The sequence below is a fragment of the Bos indicus genome, chromosome 22 (genome assembly GCF_029378745.1).
Source record: "Bos indicus isolate NIAB-ARS_2022 breed Sahiwal x Tharparkar chromosome 22, NIAB-ARS_B.indTharparkar_mat_pri_1.0, whole genome shotgun sequence".
In the NCBI taxonomy this organism is placed as follows: domain Eukaryota; kingdom Metazoa; phylum Chordata; class Mammalia; order Artiodactyla; family Bovidae; genus Bos; species Bos indicus.
The window spans coordinates 51,695,634-51,722,515 of NC_091781.1; the positions used below are offsets into that span (position 1 = coordinate 51,695,634).

Genomic DNA, 26,882 nt, shown 5'->3' on the forward strand with positions numbered 1-26,882 from the left:
AAAAGGAAGGGACGACCAGCACACACAGCAGCGGGGGAGGTCGGTCGGTCCTCCTGCTGCCCAGGCAGCAGCAGCAGCAGCGGGCGGGCGGGAGACAGGCGTCTGAAGCCCCCTCACGTATCTCGCCCGCCACTGCCCTCCTCCGCTTGGCCGCTACCCCGCCTAGGTCGAGGCGGCGGGGCCGGCCCCTATTGGTCCGCCGCGGCCCTCCGCCCGCCCCCTCGCCCCGCTTATTGGCCAAAGCCGCCGCGCCCGCGGGATAGGCGGCAGCGGCGCCCCTCCCTCTCGCCGGCCCTCAAGAGGGCGACGAGGAAGCGGCCGCCTCCCTGCGTCCCGCCCCTCGGGCTCGCTTGCTAGCTCCCGGCTCCTCCCGGCCCTCTCCCGGCTCCCTCCGGCTCCGGCTCCGGCGCGGCTGCGGCGGCGGCGGGTAGGTGCAGCGGCAGGCGGGGCCCGATCGGAGGGGCGGCTTCCTCACTGTACCCGGGACTGCCCGAGCCTCCCCCGTGGTCTCCCGGGACCCCACCAGGCCCGCCCGAAGCGGAGAAGGGCGGTGGCCGCAGGCCTGCGGGACGCGGGGGCGGTCGGGCGAGGGGGGCCTGCGGGCGCGATCTTCCAAGTCTTGGAGGCACGATAAGGGGGCCCGCCGGGCGGGGCGGACCTCTTGGAGTCTGGAGCGACGGGGCTGAGCCGCACTTTTCAGGCGCGGGATTGGGGCTGAGCCGGGTGAGCGAGGGTCGGCTGCAGCCTGGGGCCCTGGGTGGGGCTCGGAGACACAGGAGAACTCAAAGGTCGTGCTGTGAAGCTTTTGAGGGTCCGTTGAAGTGGGGCGGAGGTGAGCCTCAGAGAGGGTGCTGGGTCTGGGAGTTACGGGAGGAGGTAGGGGGTATTCGAGAGTACGTGGCCCCAGGCTGGGCTCTCCCGGCGCGCGCTGCCCTAGAACACTGTTTGGGGAGTAAGCATGTGTCTGGCTGCGGGAGTGCGCATGGGTCGCTGTAAAGCCTGCGGATGCGAGGATAGGACCTGGAGGGGAGTTAGAATTGTTACCCAGAACGGAGATTGTGATTTAGCACATGGGCCAGGTTGTCCATTAGTGTGTTGCTTGAGCTGTTCTTTGGAGAAATTACTCCTTGTGGGGGGGAAGTGTTAGGGTTTTTGCTTTCATCCTGGAATGGGTAAAGTGAATACATTTGGTGCTTTGGGGAGGAGACAGGATTACGTTTAGCTTTGTGTTTTAGGACCCAGACCCAGAGTGAAACGTGCTTCTCAGGATAGTGTTACCCAGCTTTCTCCCGGGAACCCCCTCTTCTCCCCTGCCTCCTCGGTCCAGTTACAGTATTGCTCCCCAGGGCCTCTCGATTCCTTTTCCCTGGTTCCCTAGGATTGCTGTGTTTCTTGCTCTGTGTGTGTCCCGCCCATTTCCCTGCTGCTGCACTTTGGCAACTGCCTCTGCTCTTTCCCAGGGATGGTTGTGGCATTGCATCAGGGGATATTTGTGCTTGTAATTTGCTCACTCAGCCCAGGAAGAGGGAGAATAGTATGCTGCAGAGATGGGGGCTGGGGGAGGGTGAGGTGGTGCCGTTCGCTGGGCTGGGCAGACAGAGAAATGGGTGTGGTGAGGGAATACAGCTGCTCTAGGCCTATAGGGTAACACTGCCCAGTCATCAGCTCAAAGAGATTCAAAGAGCGGCAGCAGCAGCTATTTTTGTAAATCAGTCCTGAATCCAAGCTGAGCACATGGATTTAGAGTGAACAGTTGTCATGCTCTAACTATTACGGGCTGGGTGTTTGGTCGACAACACTAGAGTTGCTAAGCGAGAGACTCCCTCTGTACAGTGCCGGGGGTTCTTTACTTGCAACGTTTTACTTTTGCTTTTTTCAACTCTCTTGTACAGGACATCTCTCTTCTGGGGGTGTCTTTTAAACTGTTGTGGTTTGACGGTCCATACTGCTGCTTTTTAAATGAAATGTTTTTACCTCAGTTATACACTTGCTCTCAAATATGGCTTCCGTAGAATAAAGCTATCACTTCTTGAGTACTTGCTGTCTGCCAGGCACTAGTTGGTGTTTATTTCTAGGTGAGGAAATTGAGACTGATGGAAATCAGAGTCACACAGATTAAGTGGCATCCACACCAGGGTCCTTCTGACTCCCACACAGTAGTTGAGAAACTGTGGGTTCACACAGGGGTGATTCAAGCACTTGAGAATTTATTCGTGCAAAGTAATCTCACTGGAGAATGATAAGCCAGGTATCAATTTATTTACGTCCAGAGTTTTAAGTGCCATATGAACAACTGGCATTAATTACCTACAGGCCCAGGACACCTCCTTTGTTTCTGGGCAGGCAAATCAGTAATAAGAGTGCAGTTGATTATAGAATTGAAACTAAGAGCACTAGATGTTCTTAGGGAATGTTTTAATCAAGTTACAGAAGCCTAGTGGGTCAGCCTTCTTTCTGCATTGTGCTAACTCACATATTTACGTTGGACAGTGCTGGGGCGATTCTAACACATTTCCTCACTACCTCAGTTTTTTTTTTTTTTTTTTTAATAGGTACTTTTATTTACTTATTGTCGGGCAGGGACTTTTTCTGGTGGCAAGAGGGGGCTACTCCGTAGTTGCAGTGCACAAACTTCTCAATGAGTTGGCTTCTCTTGGTGCCTAACAGGGTCTCTAGGTACTGGGGGTTTCAGCCTGTGGTACCCAGGCTCTAGAGCACAGGCTTAATAGATGTGGTACACAGGCTTAGTTGCTCTGGCATGTGGGATATTCCTGGATCAGGGATCAAGGATCTAACCTGTGTGTCCTGCATTGACAGGTGGATTCTTTACCACTGAGCCACCAAGGAAGCCTCTTCAGTTTTTTAAGTCGTCTCTGCATATATTTGTCATCCCAGCATATATTTACTTGAGTTAAAATCCCCAAATTTATAAATAAGTTTATATTACATATTTAAAAAGTCATTTTCCATTGTTTGATAACAGTGAGGGAAATACCTGGATTTTCTTAGGTTTACGTGGCTTGACTTTATTTTTTTAGAGGGTATAAACTGGCTTTTTTAGAGGGTACTAACTGGCTTTCAAGGGAGAGGGTGACAAGTTTGTCAAACGTTATCAGAGTGGCTTGAGAACAGGGAAAGATGGTTGCAGTTTTAATTTTGGGTGTAGAGTGGGGGTGGGTGGGGATGAGCTTTCCTTTGTGTGGCTTGAACCACCCACCTACATCAAGATAGGTGGCTTAGTTTTAGAGATGTGGTTCCTATTGATTTTAGGGTCTTGTTCTTTTCTGCCCTGATCGTGTCTCTGAATTTGGTGATCCATCCCTTGGCTGTGTAAACTTTTGCTATTGACACTTCAAAGTTTTGGCATCACTGTTCTCCTTTTCCTGTTTATTTTAAAGTATTAATCATCACTTGTTGATATGTAGGTTTTATTTTTCCTTAAAAAGCAAGGACATCTGAAAGGAACATTTTGAAGTTGTCTTGATATAGTTCATATGATTTGCTCAATTTGCAAAGGAAACTGAATAGCTATCTCTGATTTCTTTGTCCTTCTAAATGGCATTCTTAGAACCAGCTTGTGTGTATGTGTGTCAGTCTGTCAGTCTTGCCCAGCTTTTTCCGACTTCATGGTCTATCACAAAGCTTCTGCGTTGGCAGGCAGTTTCTTTACCTCTGTGCCACCTGGGGAGCCCCCTAGAACCAACTTACTGTGACAGCCTTATTGCTTGAAGTGAGTGTGTTGAGGACAGTTAGAGTCAAGAAAGGGGATCAAGCAAATATATATTGTACCCACTGCCTTCAGTTTCTTGGTTTCTCCTTGCCTTTGACACTTGACACTTTTGAAGAGTAGTGATCATTTGTAGAATGTTCCTGAATTTGAGTTTTCTGTTCTTTTTTTTTCTTATTTTGTTTTGTTTTCTCTTGATTAGTCTGAGATTAAGCATTTTAGGGAAGAATATCAGAGAGATAGTATGCCCTTCCTGTCACACATTTTGTATCAGATGATATCTGATATCAACATGGCTTATTGCTGATATTAACTTTAGTAACTTGATTTTAGTAACTTGGCTGCCTGGTTTTTTATAAAGTGACTCTTCTTCCGTTTCCTTACTTCATTTGTTAGAAGCTCGAAATGAGTCACCGAGTCAAGCCCACACTCCAGGGCAAGGGAATTTAAGCTCCACCTCCTGAGTATCAAAGAATTTGTGAGCATATGTTAAAACCACCCACAGTAATTAGTAAATATCTCTGGGAGGCTATACAACAATCTGATTTTTTTCTTAAAGTTTCATCCTCTAATGTCAGTGAAACTTGCCCACAGCAGCAATTACTGTGCTGTTCTACTGGTGATTTTCTATTTCTCTCATTCCTCCTACATTGATTGTTTGGAATTCTTCTGTAAGAAAGATTTGTGCTTTTCCTCCCATTTACTTAACTTAATCATTTAGTGTGGATTCATGAATATTTTTCTCCCTTTGGGTTGTATTTCATTGTATACATCCTTCTAGCTCTGACCATTTGGCACCTATGTTCTTTTGATGTGTCCCCCTCCTACCCTGTCCCCCCCCCCCTTTTTTTGAGCACATTTTTACTTTCTGATATCACAGATGCCCCAGTCTGATCTTGTATTTTCTCTGCCTCAGTCCTAGAATCAACCATTTCTCCTGGTTTCTTTTATTGGAGAAAAATATTTAGAAACCAAGATCTAGTTTCTAAATGAACTGGGTGTTCATTTACTCATTGCTACTGGGATATTACTGCTTCTTGACACTCTTAGGGAACAGAGTTAGGAAATATATTTATGTATACTGACCCAGGTATACACATCTGATTTTTTTTTTAGCCACCCCTCACGGAGTATTAGTTCCCTGACCAGAGGTTGAACCTGTGCCTTCAACAGTGAAAGGACAGAGTCCTAAGCACTGCACCACCAGGGAATTCCCTACACATACCTGTTTCTGTATCTATCTGTGTATAAATATAAACATGGATTCATGCTGGTCTCTCTGACTCTAATCCAGCATCACAGAGTTCATTGTAGCATTCCCCTCCTTGCTTATTTGTAATTTCTTTATCTGACAGTGAGATACTTAGTTCTTATTATTTATAATAGATTTACTTACTAGTTCAACCCTAATATATGTGTAAAGTAGGAAAGTACAGGGTTTTCTTTTAGTATTTCTTTTTTTTTAATTTAACTTTTAACTGGAATATAGTTGATTTACAATATTGTGTTAGTTTCAGGTGGAAAGTACAGTTTTAGTTATCACCTAAGGTAAATTCCAAAGTATCTTGCAGTTAACCAATTTAAATTATATTCCTATAATATTGGTATTTTAAATTACTTTTTTTCAGTTTCACTGGAGAGATGCAATCATTTGCCCCTGGCCAAACAGGGAATGAGCGACTTTAGCTGAAGTTGGTGACCCATTCTCACTCCCAATGATAAGCTTAATCCCAAGCAAAGCAATCTCTTCATAGCAAGTATCTTGACTACCTTTGTCCCTTCTTGGTGGGATTGTTCCTTTAATTAACAAAGTTCCTGGGTTTTATTTTTATTTTTAAAATTTTAAACTTTGGGAGCGTTGAGAGCAACAACAGCTACTTTACTGGACTTCTTTCTATTTGCAGAATCATAGACTTGGAAGAGATCTTAGAGATAATCTAATGCATCTTTCCACACAGTACAAGTGAATCCTCCAGCCCTTTCTTTTCAGAAGTACTCCCCTAGATACGGATTTCACAGCTGGTGGCTATCAATTCCAGGTTTGCAAATTTGTCATTTTACGAAGACTTCCTTGATAATGATCTCAGAGGTGCCTCCCTGTAGTTTTTATTTACTGGTTCTACTTTTGCTCTCTACAATTATCCCCTGTAGATCCAGTGTCCACTTTACAACTACTCAGTGACAGTTATTTTGTCCTACTTAAATTTTTTCTTTTCCAGACTAAACAGTTTCTTCCTTCCAGCCACGCCTTCTGAAATGTGCTGTCTAAACTTCTTACCATGTTGGGCATTAGCCTGTGCACATGCTGCAGTTTGTCACATATGCTGTGTCCTCAAGAGCTTCTCTGGTGGGTCAGATGGTTCAATTTTGGGAGACCCAGTTTCTATCCCTGGGTGGGGAAGATCCCCTGGAGAAGGGCATGGCAATTCATTCCCTATTCTTCCCTGGAGAATTCTACGGACAGAGGAGCCTTGTGCGCTAGAGTACTTGGGGTTGAAGAGAGTCCCGACACAACTAAGCCACTAACAACACACACAGATAATACTGTATTAGGCCTTGGAGGTAAAGTGGTTAAGGAATTAAAAATGATCCCTGCCCTTAGGGAGCTTAGTATCCATCAGTGCTGCTGCAGAATAAATTAGGTTCTTTTTTCTTCCAATATCCACTTTTTCTCAGTGTTAGTTTATACTTGTCTGGTAGTAAGCGCATCTCTAGGTCTTTTTTTCTCTAGAGCTGCTGTTAACCAGTCTTTGTCCTTGGTTAGTTTCTTGAAACTATGTATAGGACTTCTTTACACTCCTATAAGTGAAGTCGCTCAGTTGTGTCCAACTGTTTGCGACGTCATGGACTGTAGCCTACCACATTCCTCTGTCCATGGGATTTTCCAGGCAAGAGTACTGGAGTGGGTTGCCATTTCCTTCTCCAGAGGATCTTCCCGACCCAGGGATCAAACCTGGGTCTCCCACATTGTAGGCAGACACTTTACCATCTGACCCACCAGTACACTCATATCCTTTCTGTAATTCCTGACTTCTCTCCATTGTTCCAAAGGGGACCTTTTGAATCCTAATTCCATTCTCTTTGCTTTATTTATCCTTTCTGTGTCTATAACTTTGATATGTTCTTTATTTTTATTTGAATAGATTACTATTCAGCTAGAGAATTTCAAGATCAGATCCTCAAGTGATGTGAAAGTCACTCAGTCGTGTATGACTCTTTGTGACCCCATGGACTATACAGTCCATGGAATTCTCCAGGCCAGAATACTGGAGTGGGTAGCTGCTCCCTTCTCCAGGGGATTTTCCCAACCCAGGGATCGAACCCAGGTCTCCCTCATTGCAGGTAGATTCTTTACCAACTGAACCACAAGGGAAGCTCTAGTAGTATGTAATTAGAAACAAAACTTAATATTTATTTTCTCTTTACTTCTGACTTTATTACTTAAGTATTAAAGTATTTCCAAAAGAGATCTTATTTCTTATATTCTGCTATAGTTTGTGTGCAAAATTGTAATTAAAATATTTTACATCTTAAACTACTCTAAAGGCACAGCTAGTTTCCTTCAAACAGTAGTTACTGATTACTGATTGTAGTTAGTTTATAAGGTTTTTTTATTATGACAAAGTATAGATTCTGACTTATAAATGACTCACATATAAAACAGTTACAGCCTCTCTCTCATCCTTCACCCCACCCCCACCCCACATATGTTGAGACTGTCATGAAAAAACTTAAAAAGCTTTTACAGAAGATTATTCGGAGAAGGCAGTGGCACCCCACTCCAGTACTCTTGCCTGGAAAATCCCATGGTCAGAGGAGCCTGGTGGGCTGCAGTCCATGGGGTCGCGAAGAGTTGGACGCGACTGAGCGACTTCACTTTCACTTTTCACTTTCATGCACTGGAGAAGGAAATGGCAACCCACTCCAGTATTCTTGCCTGGAGAATCCCAGGGATGGGGGAGCCTGGTGGGCTGCCTGCCATCTATGGGGGTCATACAGAGTCAGACACTACTGAAGCGACTTAGCAGCATACTATATTCTTAAAAAGGAAAAAAAATGGAAAAATTTAGGGGAGATTGGGGATAGGTGGTGAGTAGAGAGACCCTTATGAAAACGTTTGCTTCATTAAAGTTGTTGTTATTAAACTGTCTGAAATTCTTAGATATCATTTAGCTGTTGTTAAACTTTCTGAAATTCTACGATATCTTTTTTTTTTTTTTTTGCTGTTGTTAAACTGTCTGAAGTTCTCAGATATTTAGATTAGAACCCAGTTTCTCTTTTAGGAATAGAAATACACAGGAAGATTCTAGACAGCTCTCTATTGTTTTCTTATAGGTAGAACATATTGGAGAAATGTGTATTCAAATCCTTCATCCATTTTAAATTAGGTTATTTGTTTTTAATCCATGAACTTTAAGAGTTCTTTATATATTCTAGATACAAATCCTTTGTCAGATATATGTGTTATAGTATGGCAGTATTAGCACTGAGCCAGGTGTCAAAAGACAAGAGTTTAGGTCCCAACTCTATCACAAAAGAGTTCTGAAGTCTGGGGCAACTCAGTGAACCTTTTTATTTACAGAATCAGGGTGCTGATCATACCCATCTCACAGGGTTGTTGTGAGAATTGAGAGAGACGTGAATGGGGAAACCTCCCTTTAAAATGCTAGTGGTCCAAGGAAAACTATAATCTTGGTGGATGTGGAATTGGTGGCATTTTGGTGTTTTCAGTGGGAATTGCATTGCTTATAAAAGCTTCATTTTACCATATATATGGTAAATTGGCTGTGAAACGATGAAATTCATAGACTCATGAAACTACTGTGAGGCCCGGAATAACTGTCTTCGAGGTCACATACCACAAAGCTGAGTCAGGACCTGAACTTTAATTTCTAGCATTCTTTGTACTATGTTCAGTTTAATAGCACAGACCCTTCGGAATCTTCTTTGCACATAGCACTGTGATAAGTGCTGGGGGTGATTTTGGGTGTGTGTGGTGTGTTTGTGTGTAGATACATGCTTTTATTTTTTGAGCGGGTAACAATGAAAGTGGATTGGCTGGTTTGGAAGGTAGGTGTATATTTAACCTTTTAAGAAATTGCCCTGCAAATTTTTACCTTCTTTCTAGATTCCGTATATATGTGTTCAGTTCAGTTCAGTTCATTTCAGTTGCTCAGTCATGTCCAACTCTTTGCAACCCTATGGACTGCCGCACACCAGGCCTCCCTGTCCATCACCAACTCCCGGAGTTTACCCAAACTCATCCACTGAGTCAGTGATGCTATCCAACCATCTTATCCTCTGTCGTCCCTTTCTCCTCCCACCTTCAATCTTTCCCAGCATCAGGGTCTTTACAAATGAGACAGCTCTTCGCATCAGGTGGCCAAAGTATTGGAGTTTCAGCTTCTACATCAGTCCTTCCAATGAACACTCAGGACTGATCTCCTTTAGGATTGATTGGTTGGATCTCCTTGCAGTCCAAGGAACTCTCAAGAGTCTTCTTCAGCACCGTGGTTCAAAAGCATCAATTCCTCAGTGCTCAGCTTTCTTTATAGTCCAACGCTTACATCCATACATGACTACTGGAAAAACCATAACCTTGACTAGATGGAAGTTTGTTGGCAAAGTAATGTCACTGCTTTTGAATATGCTGTCTAGGTTGGTCATAACTTTCCTTCCAAGGAGTAAGCGTCTTTTAATTTCATGGCTGCAGTCACCATCTGCAGTGGTTTTGGAACCCAAAAAAGTAGTCAGCCACTGTTTCCACTGTTGCCCTATCTATTTCCCATGAAGTGGTGGGACCGGATGCCATGATCTTCATTTTCTGAATGTTGGGCTTTAAGCCAACTTTTTCACTCTCCTTTTTCACTTTCATCAAGAGGCTTTTTAGTTCCTCTTCACTTTCTGCCATAAGGGTGGTGTCATCTGCATATCTGACGTTATTGATATTTTTCCCGGCAATCTTGATTCCAGCTTGTGCTTCATCCAGTCCAGCGTTTCTCATGAGGTACTCTGCATATAAGTTAAGTAAGCACGGTGACAGTATACAGCCTGGATGTACTCCTTTTCCTATTTGGAACCAGTCTGTTGTTCCCTGTCCTGTTCTAACTGTTGCTTCCTGACCTGCATACAGATTTCTCAAGAGGCAGGTCAGGTGGTCTGGTATTCCCATCTCTTTCCGAATTTCCCACAGTTTGTTGTGGTCCACACAGTCAAAGGCTTTGGTATAGTCAATAAAGCAGAAATAGATGCTTTTCTGGAACTCTCTTACTTTTTTGATGATCCAGTAGATGTTGGCAATTTGATCTCTGATTCCTCTGCCTTTTCTAAAACCAGCCTGAACATCTGGAAGTTCACGGTGCACATATTGCTGAAGCCTGGCTTGGAGAATTTTGAGCATTACTTTACTAGCGTGTGAGATGAGTGCAATTGTGCAGTAGTTTGAGCATTCTTTGGCATTGCCTTTCTTTGGGATTGGAATGAAAACTGACCTTTTCCAGTCCTGTGGCCACTGCTGAGTTTTCCAAATTTGCTGGCATATTGAGTGCAGCACTTTCACAGCATCATCTTTTAGGATTTGAAATAGTTCAACTGGAATTCCATCACCTCCACTAGCTTTGTTCGTAGTGATGCTTCCTAAGGCCCACTTGACTTCACATTCCAGGACGTCTGGCTCTAGGTGAGTGACCACACCATCATGATTATCTGGGTCGTGAAGATCTTTTTAGTACAGTTCTTCTGTGTATTCTTGCCACCTCTTGTTAATATGTTCTGCTTCTGTTAGGTCCATACCATTTCTGTCCTTTATTGAGCCCCTCTTTGCATGAAATGTTCCATTGGTATCTCTAATTTTCTTGAAGAGATCTCTAGTCTTTCCATTCTATTGTTTTCCTCTGTTTCTTTGCACTGATCACCAAGGAAGGCTTTCTTATCTCTCCTTGCTATTCTTTGGAACTCTGCATTCATATGGGTATATCTTTCCTTTTCTCCTTTGCCTTTAGCTTCTCTTCTTTTCTCATCTATTTGTTAGGCCTCCTCAGACAGCCATTTTGCTTTTTTGCATTTCTTTTTCTTGAAGATGGTCTTGATCCCTGTACCCTGTTCAATGTCACAAACCTCTGTCCATAGTTCATCAGGCACTATCAGATCTAGGCCCTTAAATCTATTTCTCACTTCCACTGTATAATCATAAGGCATTTGATTTAGGTCATACCTGAATGGTCTAGTGGTTTTCCCTACTTTCTTCAATTTAAGTCTGAATTTGGCAATAAGGAGTTCATGGTCTGAGCCACAGTCAGCTCTTGGTCTTGTTTTTGCTGACTGTATAGAGCTTCTCCATCTTTGGCTGCAAAGAGTATAATCAGTCTGATTTCGGTGTTGGCCATCTGGTGATGTCCATGTGTAGAGTCTTCTCTTGTGTTGTTGGAAGAGGGTGTTTGCTATGACCACTAGACCATTCAGGTATGACCTAAATCAAATCCCTTATGATTATACAGTGGAAGTGAGAAATAGATTTAAGGGACTAAATCTGATAGAGTACCTGATGAACTATGGACGGAGGTTTGTGACATTGTACAGGATACATTGCGTTCTCTTGGCAGAACTCTATTAGTCTTTGTTCTGGTTCATTCCGTACGCCAAGGCCTAATTTGCCTGTTACCCCAGGTGTTTCTTGACTTTCTACTTTCGCATTCCAGTCCCCTATAATGAAAAGGACATCTTTTTTGGGTGTTAGTTCTAAAACGTCTTGTAGGTCTTCATAGAACCGTTCAGCCTCTTCAGTGTTACTGGTAGGGGCTTGGATTACCGTGATATTGAATGGTTTGCCTTGGAAATGAACAGAGATCATTCTGTCGTTTTTGAGATTGCATCCAAGTACTGCATTTCGGACTCTTGTTGATCATGATGGCTACTCATTTTTTCTAAGGGATTCCTGCCCACAATAGTAGATATAATGGTCATCTGAGTTAAATTCACCCATTCCAGTCCATTTTAGTTCGCTGATTCCTAGAATGTCGACGTTCACTCTTGCCATCTCCTGTTGACCACTTTCAATTTGCCTTGATTCATGGACCTGACATTCCAGGTTCCTGTGCAGTATTGCTCTTTACAGCATCAGACTTTACTTCCATCACCAGTCACATCACCAACTGGGTATTGTTTTTGCTTTGGCTCCATCCCTTCATTCTTTCTGGAGTTATTTCTCCACTGATCTCCAGTAGCATATTGGGCACCTACTGACCTGGGGAGTTCCTCTTTCAGTATCCTATCATTTTGCTTTTTCATACTGTTCATGGGGTTCTCAAGGCAAGAATACTGAAGTGGTTTGCCATTCCCTTCTCCAGTGGACCACATTTTGTCAGACCTGTCCACCATGACCCGCCCTTCTTGGGTTGCCCCATGGGCATGGCTTAGTTTCATTGAGTTAGACAAGGCTGTGGTCCTAGTGTGATTAGATTGACTAGTTTTCTGTGAGTATGGTTTCAGTGTGTCTGCCCTCTGATGCCCTCTTGTAACACCTACGGTCTTACTTGGGTTTCTCTTACCTTGGACGTGGGGTGTCTCTTCACGGCTACCTCCAGCAAAGTACAGCTGCTCCTTACCTTGGACGAAGGGTATCTCCTCATGGCTGCCCCTCCTGACCTTGAACGTGGAGTAGCTCTTCTCGGCCCTCCTGTGCCCACGCAGCCACCGCTCCTTGGACGTGGGGTTGCTCCTCTTGGCTGCTGCCCCTGACCTCGGGTGTGGGGTAGCTCCTCCCAGTAGCAGCCTGGCACTCTTGGCCCTACTCCATCATAGAGCCTGGTCTTCCCTGGTGGCTCAGACGGTAAAGCGTTTTCCTACAATCAGGAGACCCAGGGTCAATCCCTGGGTCGGGAAGATCTCCTGGAGAAAGAAATGGCAACCCACTCCAGTATTCTTGCATGGAAAACCCCATGGATGGAGGAGTCTGGTAGGCTACAGTCCATGGGGTCACAGAGTCAGCCATGACTGAGCGACTTCACCTTCACCTTCACTAATCATAAAGTCAGCTGATGTTGCACCTAGATTTTCAGATCAGGTGTTCATGCAGGGGAATTTAGTCAGAAAAGACTATTCTATTGTTTTTAAATGAAGTGACAACACAGGTCCCTGTATACATTTTTTTCCTTTAATTAATGAATTGCTTGGATCTTTTTAGTAACATTAGAGACTTTCTTGTTATTGAATGACAGTTTTGTCAGATAAAGGGTCTTCAGTTCAGTCGCTCAGTTGTGTCCAACTTTTGCGACCCCATGAGCTGCAGCACGCCAGGCATCCCTGTCCAACACCAACTCCTGGAGCCCACCCAAAGGGTCTTCCCTGTAGCTTAAATAGTAAAGAATCTTCCTGCAGTACAGGAGACCTGGGTTTGATCCCTGGGTTGGGAAGATCCTCTGGAGAAGGGAATGGCAATCCCCAGTATTCTTGCCAGGAGAATCCCATGGACAGAGTAGCCTCGTTGGCTACAGTCCGTGGGAGCACAACTGAGAGACTAATGCTACGCTTTGTCAGGTAAAAAGGGCTGTGTTCATACGTAATAGAGACGGTCACCAATTATGACAGTTAATCTTAAAAACAGACCAATAAATCGATTGACAGGTGAGTTGTTGGAACAATAAATAACGACTTTAATCAGAAAGCTAGCACACCAAAAAGATGGCAGACTAACATCTCAAAAACTATCTTCTGGGCTTCCCTGGTTGCTCAGTGGTAAAGAATTCGCTGGCCAATGCAGGAGACATGGGTTTGATCCCCGATCCGGCAAGACCCCATGTGCCCTGGAGCAAGGAAGCCTGTGGCCACAACTACTGAAGGCCCTGCTCCCTAAAGCCCGCACTCTGCAACAAGAGAAGCCACTACGAGGAGAAGCCTGGGCACTGCAAATGGAGATTAACCCCCACTCACCTCAGCTAGAGAAAAGCCTGCACAGCAACAAAGACCCAACACAGCCAATAAATAAAATTATATATTGAAAAGCCCATCTTCCCTCAGTCTGAATTTGGACTCCTTTTGTATACAGGAGAGGGAGGGGCCGTCTGGGCACTGACCAATGGCTGAGCAGAACCACTAAGGGTTATTGGTTTGATAGTCGCTCACTAACGGTTACTTGCTTGGGGGAGGAGCCCACTGGGCACTGACCAATGGCTGAGGAGAACCACTAACCGTCGCTGTTTGACAGTTGCTCACTAACGGTTGCTTGCTTGGGGGAGGTGCTCATTGTGGCACCAACCAATGGCTGAGCAGGACCACTAACGGTTGCTGGTTGACAGTTGCTCACTAACGGCTGCTCCGGCAGCTATCAATGTGTGCACTGGCCTTGATGCCGCTTTACTCGGAGCAGAAAGATGGGACACCAGAAAGTGACCAGGACGTCTAGCCCTCAGTGGAGCTAGGCTTGCAGATGGTGGAGACCTCGGTGGCCTTGCCGAGGCAGTTGACATGCTCATTAGTGGGATCACTGAGGTGGCTGGTTCAGCCTGCGACTGGCCTCACTCCTCAGCTGGTGACTGATGAGGTAGCCTGGAACCTGCTGTCCCCACAGCGGGCAGGCCTGGTGAGCTAGTTGTGGCCACATGCAGGAGAGGTGCTGCAGAGCTGCCCCTGCCCTGCCTTAATGGAGCGCGGTCTGGCCTCAGCGATGGAGGAAGGGCCCCTCACACTTGAGGTTTGCGCTGGGGAGGCCGCTATTACTGGATACATGGTATTTATGTGTGCTGCTTGGTTTGTAAAGAATCTCTCCTATATGGTAATTTCAGATTTCATGCATAGAACTTTTTTTTTCAGTTGAGGTTTATATTTAACTTTTTTATTATAGCTGATTTATAATGTGTTTGCTTTCAGTGTACAGCAAAGTAATTTAGTTATACATATATATTCTTTTTCATGTTATTTTCCATCATGGTTTAGACAGGATATTGAATATAGTTCCCTGTGCTGTACAGCAGAATCTTGCTGTTTATCTGTTTCATATGTAGTAGTATGTATCTGCTAATCTCAAACTGCTAGTTGATTCCTCCTCACCCTCTTCCCCTTTGGTAACCGTAAGTTTGTTTTCAATGAGAGTCTGTTTCTGTTTTGTAAATAAGTTCCTTTGTGTCATATTTTAGATTCCACATATAAGTGATATCAGTTACTGTTCTTTTTGTGGGGAAATACCAGGATACTTTATTTTCTTGAAATCAGCTTTTTTCTTGTTACTGTTCTAAGACTGTTTTGTTTAAAACCAGTGAAATGGAACTGTTAGATTTTTAGGGGTCTTCTTTTTGAAATGTTGATTATATTATTCAATGTAATTCAGTAAGGGTTTTTTTTTTTTTTGACTGTGCCATGCAGCTTGCAGAATCTGTCTCCTGACCTGACTTGACCTGGTGGTGAAAGCCCAGAATTCTAACCACAAGGCCAAGAGGGAACTCTTGGCCTTTTTGAGTCTCTTATATGTTCTAGGTTCAGTTTAGGTTCTTTGGGTATAAGACTGTGTGACTCAGATGGTAAAGAATCTTCCTGCAGTGTGGAAGACCTGGGTTTGATCCCTGCGTTGGGAAGGTCCCCTGGTAAAGGGAATGGCAACCCACTCCAGTATTGTTTCTTGGAAAATCCCATGGACAGAGGAGCCTGGCAGGCAAAGAATCGAACCCAACTGTGTAACTAACACTTTGACCTTCAAGTGCTGCCTTAAGAAGTCCAAATATTTAGTGTATTTGTCAGTTTTTTGTATGGTTTTTGAATTCTGTTTTTTAATTAAACCTGTAACTTGGAGATATTGTCGATTCATGTAAGGTTGTAAGAAAACGATACAGAGAGATCTTTTGTATCCTCTGCCCTAGTCAGTCAGTCAGTTCAGTCTCTCAGTCGTGTCCGACTCTTTGCGACCCCATGAATTGCAGCACACCAGGCCTCCCTGTCCATCACCAACTCCTGGAATTCACTCAAAATCACATCCATCGAGTCGGTGATGCCATCCAGCCATCTCATCCTCTGTTGTCCCCTTCTCCTGCCCCCAATCCCTCCCAGCATCAGAGTCTTTTCCAATGAGTCAACTCTTCGCATGAGGTGGCCAAAGTACTGGAGTTTCAGCTTTAGCATCATTGCTTCCAAAGAAATCCCAGGACTGATCTCCTTTAGAATGGACTGGTTGGATCTCCTTGCATTCCAAGGGACTCTCAAGAGTCTTCTCCAACACCACAGTTCAAAAGCATCAATTCTTTGGCTCTCAGCTTTCTTCACAGTTCAACTTTCACATCCATACATGACCACTGGAAAAACCATAGTCTTGACTAGATGGACCTTTGTTGGCAAAGTAATGTCTCTCCTTTTGAATATACTATCTAGGTTGGTCATAACTGGTTGGTCATAACTTTCCTCCCAAGGAGAAAGCATCTTTTAATTTCATGGCTGCAGTCACCATCTGCAGTGATTTTGGAGCCCCCAAAAATAAAGTCTGACACTGTTTCCACTGTTTCCCCATCTATTTGCCATGAAGTGATGGAACCAGATGCTGTGATCTTCATTTTCTGAATGTTGAGCTTTAAGCCAACTTTTTCACTCTCCTCCTTCACTTTCATCAAGAGGCTTTTGAGTTCCTCTTCACTTTCTGCCATAAGGGTGGTGTCATCTGCATATCTGAGGTTATTGATATTTCTCCCAGCAATCTTGATTCCAGCTTGTGCTTCTTCCAGCCCAGCATTTCTCATGATGTACTCTGCATAGAAGTTAAATAAGCAGGGTGACAATATACAGCCTTGACATACTCCTTTTCCTATTTGGAACCAGTCTGTTGTTCCATGTCCAGTTCTAACTGTTGCTTCCTGACCTGCATACAGGTTTCTCAAGAGGCAGGTCAGGTGGTCTGGTATTCCCATCTCTTTCCGAATTTTCCACAGTTTATTGTGATCCACACAGTCAAAGGCTTTGGCATAGTCAATAAAGCAGAAATAGATGTTTTTCTGGGACTCTCTTGCTTTTTTGATGCCCTAGTAGTATTTTGCAAAACCATATAACAAGGATATTGACATAGAAACAGTTAACAGTAAATGGTACAACCCCTCTGGAAAACAGTTTGGCAATTTGCCCGAGAGTACAGTTGCTGGGTCATATGGTAGTTGCATGTTTAGTTTTTAGAGAAATGCCATTTATATTGATATAATGTGGTGGCAGTCTCGGCTCTGCAAGTGGTCTTCACTGATACTGCAGTTCCTTCTTTACCTACTTCGGGGATGAAGTTCTGGATCCACTCCCTGGTCCCTGACTCCATCCTAGAGAGGGTTCCACCTTTGCCATACGGTAGTGTTGGGACTACTGTGTTTTCTCTGGTGTTTGGCTGGAGTGAAATGGTTATTGTCTAAAAGTTTTCTGTCTTGCTTAGCTGCCTCTTTCCTGGTCCTTGGGCTAAAGTGAGCAGAGTTTTGTTGGAGTTTTCCTTGTCTGCACTCTTAGGTGTTTCTGGATTGCCAGGCTCGTCATTTCCAATATTGAGATATATTAGACAAAAAGAAAACCCAGGGAACTCATCACTTTTTTGTTCCTTAGATCCCAAGGTCCCTTGACATTCTACCTTCTTCTGTCCACCTTTCAAAGTCTTATGTTTGTTTTATATATGTATAATATCCAGGATTTTTAGTTGTAACTAATGGGAGGAAGAGGAAAAAGTAAATCTGTATTTTCCAAGAAGCATAAGTTTTTGTATTGTTTTAAAAATGATGTTTATTTTTCTATTTATGAGAATGTATATTTAATGTAGAAAATTTAGAACATAAAAAATGAAAGAATAACAACACTTTGGTATGTAATCTTTTAGCTGTTTTCTGGGGATATACATACTTATTTTTCTTCATACATAAAGTATGAACTGTTTATACTGTTCAAGGACTTTCCACTTAACTATTATAAGTATCATTCCTTGTCATTAAATGCTTGTGTATAATGACATTTTTTTTGTGGTATCAGTTAAATTGTAATGTGTATATTCAGGAGGTGATCCATATGTGTTACTCTGCTAGGTTAAGTGCTTAAGAGGGAGTCCCCATACATTAAAAGGATGTACTGTTTCCCATGAATCTCAGTGTTTAGACATGGCTTTTTTACAAAAAGGAGTCTAAAGTAAACCAGATTTAGCTATTAGTTTCAGAAACTCTGGGTGTATGGGTAGATACTTAGGTTTTACAGTTTAAAAGTATCCACATGTCTTTATGAATGCTATTTTGATTGAAGTTCATAGTTTCCATTATGTCATAAGAGGGATCATTATACTTTTTAGGAGAAAATCAGAGATAATAATGGCTTTTTGTTTTTTCTTGGAGGAAATAGGAGATACCAGCAGTGTTTGTTTCAGTAAACCCTAGCATTAGTTTTCTGCTGGAGTTTGCAAAACATAAGCCAGAATGATTTTAATATTTTTCCATAGTGCAACTTTTTCTAATTGCTGTGCAGTATACTTCCAGATGTTCAGATTTATTGGGAAGTTTAGATTATTTCATAGATTGGGAATTTAATATTTGATGTCCAGATTCATGTAGCAGATCTAATTAAAAATTATTGTATTTCATTTTTTCACTTTCTATCTTTTTCTTAGTATCATGAATAGTTGCACTGTATATCAAACTGAAACTAATAATGATAAAATCACTTTACAGATAAGCATACATGTAGAAGTATATAGTATTTGGAATTGTTTTAATTTCTGTTTCTTAAATATGAAGGTGCATATGTCATTGTTTAGAAAGCTATTCTTTCAGCCTAACATGGAGTCACTAATTAGACATAAAGCTGTAATGTTATTGCTTAATATTTTTTAAACTTCAAAAGTATAGCTTTACTTTTGCTTTTCCAAAAGTGATAAGTAATGCTATGAAAAAATTTTTTAATTTAGAAAAAGGAAAATATATACCAAGTTACCAGTTTTCGTATTCTTTTTACAAGCAATTAATCATCGACGAGTGCTCAGCAAGCTGTTTCCTCTTTGCCAGTCTCTACAGCTTGTGGTTTGGAATGTTCATCACTATCTGGTAGTAAACCCCAAATGTCCCACACCAACCTCATTGGTCTACTCCAGGTCTGTGTGGCAGATTGTGTTCACTCTCTTTAATCCCTCTACTCTACCAAAATCAGTATTGCATAAAAGAGTGTAAAGGAGTCTGATCTTATAGTTTGTTTCAAAGAAAATACTTTAATGGAAATTCATTTAAAATGTCTCAGTAGCCCTATAAATGAAATTGGAGACTGACTGTAATATAACTTACTGGCAGAGAATGTATGTGTGTGTTTTAAAATCTTAGGCTTTTCAGAAGTGGTGCTGTTTAATGAGACTAAATGTGAATCCAAGATCTGTTTGTCATCTCTCCCCTTATCTCTTCATTTTTTTCTTCATGTTTGTCATTTTTCGTCCTGTATTATGTTTGATAAAAGTCATCATCCCTTCTCTTAAATGTATAATATTAGTGAGAAAAATCAGACATGTAATCTTTGGGTATTATAACAACTTTTTCTTGTAGGGAAAATGCAGTGATTAACTGAAGTAAATTTTTCAGTTAAACTCACTTTTAAAGTCTTCACAAATGGGAAGTTTTCTAAATGAAACAAAATTTTTCTAGAATGTGACACATGCTGAGTAATTTTTTTAAAAAGTTTATGGTGGGATTTACCTGGTGACACAGTGGTAAAGAATCCACCTGCCAATGTGGGAGGCAAGCGTTCAATCCCTGATCCAGGACGATCCCACATGTTGAGCGCCTGTGGCCCACAACCATTGAGCCTGTGCTCTAGGGCTCAGGAGCTCAAGTGCTGAGCATATGTGCCATAACTGCTGAAGCCTGTGTGCCCTGGAGTCTGTGCAACAAGAGAAGCCACCACAGTGAGAAGCCTGCACGCTGGAGCAGAGTAGTCCCTGCTCGATACAACTGGAGAAGAGCCCATGCAGCAACAAAGACCCAGCACAGCCAAAAATGAATAAATAAATATCATACAAAATGTTTATAAGTTAAAGCAAATAATAGTAAGAAAATAAAGCAGTATAGGAGTATTAAAAGAAAACCGAAACTTTCTTCCTGGCAAGTGAAAATTGGTTTCTGAGTAATTTGTATTTTTTGTAACATGAGATAGGCTCACATGAGTTTATTAATCATCTAAATTTCTATGAACAGTTTTTTATCCTGGGCTTGTTTTTCTGTTGGGTCGTTGGCATTTTTCTTATTGTGAGAGCTATTAGTACCTTATAAAAGTTAAAAGGAAAGTTAGCCCTTTATTATTGTAATACAGATATTTTCCTCTTTGTTAAACTTTTGCCTTTTAACATGTTATTTTAAAAATAAGATTAAAAAATTTTTGCATAGTCACAATATTCAATATTTTGATTTACAGGCTTTTGAACTTTAGTAATAAAGTATTTCTTCAGTATACACAAGGATTAAAAAAAATTCTGGAGAGCCTTTTTGATAGGGAAGTTTGCATTTGAGAAATTTAGTAAGATTTTAATAATTACCTTCTTTATATGGACATGGAAATTGAGGTATCAAGAGATCACCACATAGTAAATGGTGGTCATACTTTTTGCCACTGTGTAATGCTTTTCAGTGGAACTTGAAAGTGAACCCATGAAAAAGTGAATCCATAAGAGCCCTTATTTTACTGTTTAACTTTTTATTTGACATTATTTTGGACTCACAGGAAGTTAAAATAGTAGTCTTGTGTACCATTACCTAGCTACTCCCAATAGTGACTGATGTCTTAAACAGCTGTAGTATAATATCAAAACCAGGAAATTTACATTGGTACATTACTGTTAATCGCATTACAGACCTTATTCAGTTTACCCTAACTTTTTTAACCTGCATTTGTGTACGTATGTGTAGTTCTTGTAAACCTCTTCTTTCAACCTGTCTCAATCATTTGATAACCACTAATTTGTTCTCTATCTTTATAGTTTTGTCATTTTGAGAATGACATAAAATTAGAATCATAGAGTATGTGATCTGTTGAGATGAGCTTTTTTTCACTAAGCATAATGCCCTTATGTCCCATTGTATCAATAGTTTGTTCCTTTTTTATAGCTAATTAATATTACCTGGATCATGGAAAAAGTGAGAGAGTTCCAGAAAAACATCTATTTCTGCTTTATTGACTATGCCAAAGCCTTTGACTGTGTGGATCACAATAAACTGTGGAAAATTCGGAAAGAGATGGGAATACCAGACCACCTGACCTGCCTCTTGAGAAACCTGTATGCAGGTCAGGAAGCAATAGTTAGTACTGGACATGGAACAACAGACTGGTTCCAAATAGGAAAAGGAGTATGTCAAGGCTGTATATTGTCACCCTGCTTATTTAACTTCTATGCCGAGTACATCATGAGAAACGCTAGGCTGGAAGAAGCACAAGCTGGAATCAAGATTGCTGGGAGAAATATCAACAACCTCAGATATGCAGAGGATACCACTTTAATGGCAGAAAGTGAAGATGAACTAAAGAGCCTCTTGAGGGTGAAAGAGGAGAATGACAAAGTTGATGTGAAACTTAATATTCAAAAAGCTAAGATCATGGTATCCGGTCCCATCAATTCATGGCAGATAGAAAGGGAAAAATTGGAAACAGTGACAGAAATTTTATTTTTGGGGGCTCCAAAATCACTACAGATGGTGACTGCAGCTATGAAATTAAAAGACGCTTCCTCCTTGGAAGAAAAGCTATGAGAAACTTAGACAGAGTATTCAAAAGCAGAGACGTCATTTTACTGACAAAGGTCCATATAGTCAAAGCTGTGGTTTTTCCAGTAGTCACATGCACATATGCGAGTTGGCTATAAAGAAGGCTAAGTGCTGAAGAATTGATGCTTTCAAATTGCTGTGCTGGAGAAGACTCAATCCCTTGGACTGAAAGGAGATCAAACCAATTAATCCTAAAGGAAATCAACCCTGAATATTCATTCATTGTAAGGACTGATGCTGAAGCTTTGGCCTCCTGGTGTCAAGAGCCAACTCATTGGAAAAGACTCTGATGCTGGGAAAGATGGGGGCAGGAGAAGAGGGCGACAGAGGATGAGATGGTTGGCTGGCATCACCAACTCAGTGGACATGAGTTTGAGCAAACTCAGATAGTGAAGGACAGGGAAGTCTGGCATGCTGCAGTTCACAGGGTCTCAAAGAGTCGGACATGACTTAGTAACTAAAAAACAACAAATATTACATGATACAGGTGTCATGTGTTTAGCTTTATACTGGTGAAAGTTATTTGTGTTGATTCATATTTTGTTGTTGTGAATAAAGCTGCTATGAGCATTTGTGTATAGGTTGTTCAGTGAACATAATGTTTTCTTTGGAATAAATACCCAAGAGTTTGATTGCTGACTTGTATGGGAAGGGTGTGTTTGATTTTTGAAGAAACTGTCCAGCTATTTTTCTGGATTGGCTGTAGCATTACATTCCCACCAGCAGTGTAGGAGAGATCCAGTTTTTCTGCATCCTTACCAGCATTTGGTATAGTCACTCTTTTTATTTTAGCTGTTTTAATCTATGTGTCTATTTTTACAGTTCCTTAAATAGCAGACAGCTCATAATAAAACAGCTTCAAATACCTTCAATTCATAATTTTTTTCTTTCAGTTAAGTTTTTTACTTTCTGTATTTACATTTCAAGTTTCAGTGTTTTATTGCATATTGCACACGAACACCTTTTCCTATATGATCTTACATTTGATTATATTTAATAGCTTTAAAATGTTGTTTCATAACCACTATGTTCATTTCTGGATCAGATTGGTAGGGAGATGCAAAGTGATTTGGTTTCTTGAGATGGGTAAAGCCTAAGTTAACCCCATTACCAAGTGAATCCACATGTATTCTGGGATAATTTATCAGCTTTCCCCACTTCATACGTTAGTAAAAGTTATGACCCATACTACTTTCTTTTTCACAAGAAGGTAATAATACTTCTCTGTCATGGTTTACTCTATTTATTCACCTCTTCCTCCTGTATAAGTGCAGTTCCACAGCTAGCTGTCTTGATCTAAGACTGCATTACAAAAGTGACTTTTGTTGTATTATCCATTTATGTTCATTTTCGTTCCCCAGTTGCCCAGTTCCCTATTTTTACCTATCCCAGTAGGCATGACTTTGGAGTTTCTTATGCTTATTTGAATCTATTTTGTAACTAAAATAGAATCTATGTATATTTGAACTTGACATAAAATAAGTTCATATATAGGAAGTGATTATTATAACCTAAATATAATATTTTACATTAACTTGTCATTATTTTGTACAGCAAATATGATGGCACGTATCCTTCACATGCACTAAACCATGTAGGTTTTACCCCTAATAAGCTCCGCACACGGCTACGATTTTGAGTGCTTCCTTTGTAGTATTTCTGCCTTTACACTTTGTTCTGTTGGTTGGAGGGGGAAATCTTTATTTTTCTTTTCTAATTTTTTTCTTTTAAACTGCTGTGGTTTACATTCGAATTGAGTTTGAGGGGTTTTATGATGTGGTCTGAGGCAGGCTTGTGCTGGGTGTTTCATGTACTATTCCATTCAGTCCTTAACAATATTTCGGTGTAGACGTTTTCCTTATTTATAAAGTTGGGAATGATAGCTGTTAGAGAAGATAAGGCCCAAGGTTGTACAGCCAATAAAAGGACAGATTCACATGTCAGTCTTTTTGATGATAAAGTGTATGTTCTTGCACAGTACCATGCCGCCTTGCCTGGTTAATTCCTTTCAGGCTTTTACTTGGTTCTAGATGTTCCCAGATACATGGTGCTACTTGAACTAGGTGTGGATGGAGGAACAGCATCCAAAGCAGGTGTATGAGATTGTAACAGAGGAAGGTGCTTGCTCCGTTCCCTGTGGCTTTCATGTGTTGCTGTAATGGGAGAGGATCAGCCCATTACGATCAGCTTACAGCTCAAGAGCAGCTCTACAACCTATTTTAGTTTCCAAGTTATTATTATCTGCCTTGTTCTTTGTCTTGTTTTTTTTTCTCCATCATCCTCTTCGCTTTTCCCTTTTTCCTTCTTTGCTTTTAAGAGGTGGAAAACTAGGAATGTGTTGTTTAAGACCTAGCATTTTTTTCAAATGCTTAATATTTATGTACCTGATGAGTAGCCTTCATCAGTTTCCTTCTTTTAACAAATTAAAGACAGACCACCATTCCAAATGAAATTTTATTTTGAAAGAGAATGCAGTGAAAATTGGAATTGAGGATAATGAAATGAACAAACATTGAAATGCTAACTTATTTCTAAGGAATTAGGGTTACCAGGTGTGTATTGTAATTGTGTCTCCTTTTGACAAGTTGTTTTCTTTTAAAATTAAGTTTAGTTACTCTTCCTTGGACTATTATTTGTTTCCTCAGTTTTGAAATTCATTTGATCTTTTAAAATTGTAGCTATCTTTTGACTCCTTGTAAGTTAAATAAGTTGGGTCAGGCCACCTCAATGTGCGAATTCCTGCCTTACCATACTAGGTTTTTGATGCCCTACTCTGGGCCACCAGGGCTCCCTCCCCACCCCAAAACAAGGGCTCTAACTTTGCTCTCCCCTAACAAGTGCTTTAGGCTCAATTGTTTGGCAAGAAGAGGATCAGATTTGATTTTTGGGGGGATAATTCTGATGACTGTATAGAGAGTCGGGTGAGGAACTGTGTCAGAGAGCTCTGACAAGAGGCTGGTGCAGAATCTAGGTAAGGGAGAAGGTTTGAACCAAGGCGCATGGGGATCAATGAGGAAGCTCAAGCACTGTACAATTCATGATGGTGATATGATTAATTATAATGGCTGTCATTTATTGAACACTTAATGTGTTAGAATTAATGAGGTTAACTCTCATTTAACTCTTGTAACAGCTCCATGATTGCAAGTCATAACATTTGTATTGTACAGATAAGGAAACTGAGTCATGGAGAGATTACATAACTTGCCCAAGTTTACCTAGCTCTACACTATGCCAATGCCTTTGACGGTGTGGATCACAACAAACTGGAAAATTCTGAAAGAGATGGGAATACCAGACCACCTGACCTGCCTCTGGAGAAATCTGTATGCAGGTCAGGAAGCAACAGTTAGAACTGGACATGGAATAACAGACTGGTTCCAAATAGGGAAAGGAGTATGTCAAGGTTGTATGTTGTCACCCTGCTTATTTTAACTTATATGCAGAGTACTTCATGCAAAATGCCGGGCTGGATGAAGCACAAGCTGGAATCAAGATTGCCAGGAGAAATATCAGAAACCTCAGATATGCAGATGACACCACCCTTATGGCAGAAAGAACTAAAAGAGCCTCTTGATGGAAGTGAAAGAGGAGAGTGAAAAAGTTGGCTTAAAGCTCAACATTCAGAAAACTAAGATCATGGCATCCGGTCCCATCACTTCATGGCAAATAGTTGGGGAAACAGTGGAAACAGTGACAGACTATTTTTTGGGGCTCCAAAATCACTGCAGATGGTGACTGCAGCCATGAAATTAAAAGACGCTTGCTCCTTGGAAGAAAAGTTATGATCAACCTAGACAGCGTATTAAATAGCAGACGCATTACTTTGCTAACAAAGGTCCATCTAGTCAAGGCTATGGTTTTTCCAGTAGTCATGTATGGATGTGAGCGCTGGACTATAAAGAAACCTGGTCACCAAAGAATTGATGCTTTTAAACTGTGGTGTTGGAGTACTCTTGAGAGTCACTTGGACTGCAAGGATATCCAACCAGTCCATCCTAAAGGAGATCAGTCCCGAATGCATTGGAAGGACTGATGCTGAAGCTGAAACTCCAATAATTTGGTGACCTGCTGTGAAGAACTGACTCATTTGAAAAGACCCTGATGCTGGGAAAGATTGAAGGCAGGAGGAGAAGGGGATGACAGAGGATGAGATGGTTGGATGGCATCACTGACTCGATGGACGTGAGTTTGAGTGAACTCCGGGAGTTGGTGATGGACAGGGAGGCCTGGTGTGCTGCGATTCATGGGGTCACAAAGAGTTGGACACGACTGAGTGACTGAACTGAACTGAACAAAAGGAAAAGCAGGATGGGAAGTCAGGCCTTCTGATCTTAGAACCAGTGCTCTTGACTGCTTGGGGGTTTAATCATTAGAGCTGTTCAGCAGTGGAAGAGCTTTGCTGTGAAGTAATGTGTGTCACATAATGATCACCAGTATCTGTATCACTGATCCATGTATACTCTGTGGTTAGATTAGATAACCCCGAGGGAACTTCCCAGAAGTCCTGAAATTCTGTGATTTAAGTAATACCCATTACCTAATAACACAATTCAGATTTTATATTATATACTACCTGTTATTGAATAAACTACAAAATTGCTGCTAGCTCTTCTGTCTACAGATTACTATGTAAAAACAGGTGTATAGCAGTATCAGTGATTTGTTGTCTTACTCCTTTCAAAGCCTGTTGGTGACTGATCACTGCACATCTGTTACTCAGTTCATGCACAGATAGCGAAGCATGCAGTTCTGTTGCCTCCTTCTATGTGACATTTTACAAAAATGAACAACTGAAAGAAGAAACTAGCCAATAAAGAAGAAAGTGCAGCAGAGAACTGGAGAGTTCACTTCCAGTGTTGGAAATGAAATGCAAATTGTACGTGAATGGAATTACAGAAGAAATAATTCACTGTGGGAATGTTGACACTGCTGCTGCTGCTGAGTCACTTCAGTCGTGTCCGACTCGGTGCCACCCCATGGACGACAGCCCACCAAGGCTCCTCTGTCCCTGGGAGTCTCCAGGCAAGAACACACTACTGTCATTAAAAACCTCTGGATATGGAGCTATCGAATCTCAGTGAGGGTGAGCTCATCTCTAAATAAGGGAAAAAGTTTAGTGAAAAAGATGAAGGTGTCCCAGAGAAGGAAGTGACACAGGCAGGAAATTTCACATTAAAAGCATTCTCAAAGATACTTTTTGACATTGAAAACACAAAGGAAGCTAATGTAGACTTAGAAAGGAGTGTGACAACTTGCCAAAGCATAGAAAATATGCCCATTCCACATCACAGGTTAACTACTCTCGATTTTTTTGTAATTACTCTACAATTTTCAATGTTTCTAATCTTTTACAGCATACTAAATAAATGTTAGTTTGCCTGTTTTTTTTATTCTTATACAATTATAAATGACAGAACTTTTAATATTTCAACAAA

At 41.6% G+C, this 26,882-nt stretch overlaps 1 protein-coding gene across 1 annotated transcript in view; it reads left to right on the plus strand.

Annotated features, from left to right (window-relative positions):
- Positions 1-276: 276 nt before the first annotated feature.
- MAP4 (microtubule associated protein 4) overlaps positions 277-26,882 on the plus strand; it is a 151,994-nt gene continuing 125,388 nt past the window's right edge. The window contains 1 exon segment of the mRNA XM_070776772.1: positions 277-427. The gene's annotated coding sequence lies outside the window, so the exon portion shown is untranslated.